The sequence below is a fragment of the Carlito syrichta genome, unplaced genomic scaffold (assembly GCF_000164805.1).
Source record: "Carlito syrichta isolate Samal-C Ts95f unplaced genomic scaffold, Tarsius_syrichta-2.0.1 Scaffold306507, whole genome shotgun sequence".
Taxonomy (NCBI): Eukaryota; Metazoa; Chordata; class Mammalia; order Primates; family Tarsiidae; genus Carlito; species Carlito syrichta.
Window position 1 is genome coordinate 346662 of NW_007250603.1, and position 3885 is coordinate 350546.

Genomic DNA, 3885 nt, shown 5'->3' on the forward strand with positions numbered 1-3885 from the left:
GCGTGGCCGGCAGGGGGCGAGCGCGGCTTAATGTCGGGGCGCTGGGGGGGGGGGGGAAGGAGAGGGGGCGGCCCCGGGGAGTACGTGCGCGTGCGCGGTATGGGCGGGGCGCGACCCCGGGCCGCGGGGCCGGGCGCGCGCGTGACGTCAGGCGAGGCGGCGGTGGTGCTGCGCGCCGTGCCGGGCCGCGGACCCCGCTGTCGCGCCGCTCGGGTGGGCCGCGCCGCGCGGTGCCGGTGAGCGGGTTCGTGGTTCTCCATCGATTCTGTCGTTGCTGCTGCCTTTGTGACGGGATCGCGTCCCCCAGCGAACCTCCTAGTTGCTTATCGCAGGTAGATACGCAAGTGCTGAATTTTGTGTATTTGCTTCGTAATCAGACACACATGGATTCCTTTAGTAACATTGCAGTGCATTAACTTTATTTTTCTAGGCAGTCGGCAGTTTCACGGAAAAACAATTTGGTCTCGACGGTGGCTCTTGCCCCCCTGCGTGAGTCGGTCCCTCCCCGCGGTCGCGGCGGACGCTTCCGGCCTGGGAGGATGACGGCCGCGCACCTGGCAGCGACGCGCGGGGGGCGGCGGCGGTGGCAAGTTCGAACCCAATCCTCTGGGTGAGGCGAGATGGGGTTCTGCTCTTCCTCCGCACGTTGTCTTCCTCGCGGAGGATGGATGTTTTGTGTTTTGCATATGGCTTTTCCAGCGTCTGTGGAAGTGATTGTGCTCTCCTTTGTTAGAGTAGAAAATTTAATAGTAGAAGTCTCACGTTCCTAGGAGCAACTCAGCGTGTCCTACTGGTTTTAAAAGTTAAAAAATATATACTCTCCTGTATTCCATTCGGAAGTGTGTGTCACATGCATTGATGAATTAGGGCTGCTTTTAGTAAGTACGGTGTCAGGAAGATGAGGATAGATTTCTGTTTCTTGGTCTAATCTAAAAATACTCATTTAAAAAAAAACTTTGTGCTTCTCATTGAAGTTATTTTGGCAGTATTTTTTCTCAAAATTGCCCTTCTCATCTGTATTTTCAGTTGTTTAGGGTAAAGCAGGTTTGTGTGTGGTCTTCTGAAAACTAATTCTGCACCTCTAGCTTCTACCCTTCTCAGCTTCAGTTTTTTTGTTTTGTTTTGTTTTCTTTCTTTAGTCACATAGATTGGAGGTATGTTTGTGTGTATAGCCTACTTTATTAATTTTCAGGTACAGCTCATAAGTTTAATTATCACATTTTTATTTTCCCTCAATGCTGGATTTGTCAGATTAGTTGAAATGATATATACGCCAGCTAGCATGTAGGATGAGTATCAAAGATCAAGTTTGTTTATAGATCTCAAAGTGTATGAAGAAGGTGAAGAATTTCAACTCTAGCTCTACATTAATAGTGGAAGGAGGCTGTTAATTTTAGAAAAGGAAATTAAAGGGAAGGCAGGATGTCAAAGTGTTAGTTAGGTTAGAGATGTTGACTGCAGTTACTTGTCTAATAACTGCATAGCATACCTCCTCTCTACCCCTTTTTAAACCAACTCAACACTACACTATATTTTTTTCTATGACTTAACTAACCTTTTTCTCTTCTGTTTCATTAAAATTGTCCCTCCACCTTGCAAAGCCTCTTGGATGGTGAGTTGCACACACTCCTGCCTCTTTTTGAAAATGATTGATTTGTTTTTCATTACTTCTCTCAGAACATATTTCTTGAGCAATTAGTATGTTTCCGTCACAAGAACAAGGATTTGAGAGTCACATCATAAATTAAATAATAACATATGCTAATCAGTATTTTATGAAAGCTTGTCTGGAAATTTTGCCTAGGACGATGTTTAAATAGATATGAAGCTTACCTTCAGGAAAAGATAACAGAATCATTATTAATTAAGCCCTCAAAATTACCAACAATACCATCAATTATCATCAATAATTTATTGTAAAGTTACTGAAAAGGAAATAACAGTAACAAGTTTTGTTTAGAAAAAAAGTCTATCCACAATAGGAAAAAGCTATCTAATATTAATTTGAACTAAAAATATATATGAACTATATTAGAAAAACTGCAAAACCGTACTAGGTGATGTGAAAGAAGAATAAAGGATGAGTAAGAATGAGAACATTTCAACATTTCTGTTATAGATTAAATGCAAATATCAAGAAAGCCTAACTGGGAATTTTTTTTTTTTTTTGGGATTGAAGTCTTATTCTGTTACCCAGGCTGGAGTGCAGTGGCACACTCATGGTCACACCAGTGTCGACCTGCTGGGTTCTGGGGATCCTTCCACCTTAGCCTTCCAAGTAGCCAGAACTACAGGCGCACGCTACCACGCCTGGCTAATTTTTGATTTATTGTGGAGACAAGGTCTCGCCAAGTAGTCCTGGCTGGTCTTGAGCCTGCGGGCTCAGGCAGTCCTCTCGCCTCGGCCTCCCAAAGTGCTGGAATTACAGGCTGAGCCACCGAGCCTGGCCAGGAATTTTTTTGTTTTAAGAACTTCCATGTACCCTGTACCTTTATGCTTCTTAAAAATGTTCCGAAGTGGCTCGTTTCTTCACAGTCTGTTAAGGATAAAGTGTTTTTATTAAAGTAAAAACACTCCTAGAAATGATGGATTTCCTTAGTTTCCATCAAATGATAATTCAAGTGCCAACATCTTAGTAGCATATAGCTTAAATAACATTCCAGGTTTTTAAAGACATTGTTTTAAGGAAAAAGAAGTTTCATATTGTTCATGCATCTGTTGTGCTTACAATACTTTTCATTGGCAGCACTACTTCTAGCATGTCTCATGTCAGCCAAGGCTCTTAAATGTTCTGGCTATGAAGCAAAGACGGAAATTGATATGGAATAGGTCATCTTTGTTGCTACATGTATCTCTCTGACTCAGAACGAACATCCAGGGGTATCATTTTTGCCTCTTTCTACAAAATATCTCTCTGCTGCCTGATTATGAAAAATTTTGAACGTTTAGCTAAATTAAAAACTTTACAGTGAAAACTTATAACCTTTCCCATCTAAACTGTACCATTAACATTTTACCATACTTAATCTTATCACGTGTCCCTTTTATCCATCAGTCCATTGTATTTATTAATTTTAAAGTAAATTAATTTCAAAGTACATTTTGCTGTAAAAACTTTAGAATGTATGTGTATTATTAACTAGAATTCAATATTTGCTTAGTTTTATCTTTTGATGTAAAATTTATATAAAATGAGAGGCGCAAATTTTAAGATTACATTTGCTGTTTTGATAGATGCAGGATCCTTGCCTTTTGTGTCTTTAAATATATCTTTGCCATCTCTACTGGCTACAGAGTTTTAACTTTGTGGCTGCTGGTTCCTTTTTGCAAATCATTCCTTGCCCTTTTCAGACGCCAGATATTGGGAAACATATTCAGAATTTGAAAAGACACTATTCTCTTGTATTAAGAAACATACACTTCATATTTCTGAGTGAAATGCTGTTCCTGACTGGTCTTGCACATCATTGTGGGTGCGGGTTTAGTGCAGGCAAATGCCAAGAATGAGTGAATATAAAGTGCAAAGCACTATGCTTGCCTTTTCCCCGGGTTTAGAATGAGATTGTCCTGATTCTCAAGTTCATCATTTCATAAAGGAGACAGTCAAATGAATATTGGTAGTGTAAGGAAAGAGTGTTGAAGTGCTAGAGTAGGGCAGAGTGCTCCATGGTGACTGGTGAGGGATCCATTGAGTCTGTAGGAGACAGTGGGAAGACTTCATGGCAAAGATGATGTTTAAGCAAGGTGCAGTGGCTCCCGCCTATAATCCGAGCACTTTGGGAGGCTGAAGTGAGAGGATTGCTTGAGCCCATGGGTTCGAGACCAGCCTGGGCAACTTGGCAAGACCTCATCTTTACAATAAATCAAAAAATTAGCCAGGCGTGG

The 3885-nt window shown here is 41.8% G+C and overlaps 1 protein-coding gene across 1 annotated transcript in view; it reads left to right on the forward strand.

The window, feature by feature from the left end:
• Nucleotides 1–224: 224 nt before the first annotated feature.
• ZNF10 (zinc finger protein 10) overlaps nucleotides 225–3885 on the forward strand; it is a 41568-nt gene continuing 37907 nt past the window's right edge. Inside the window, exon 1 of the mRNA XM_021714999.1 lies at nucleotides 225–332. The gene's annotated coding sequence lies outside the window, so the exon portion shown is untranslated. The remainder of the gene's footprint in view (nucleotides 333–3885) is intronic.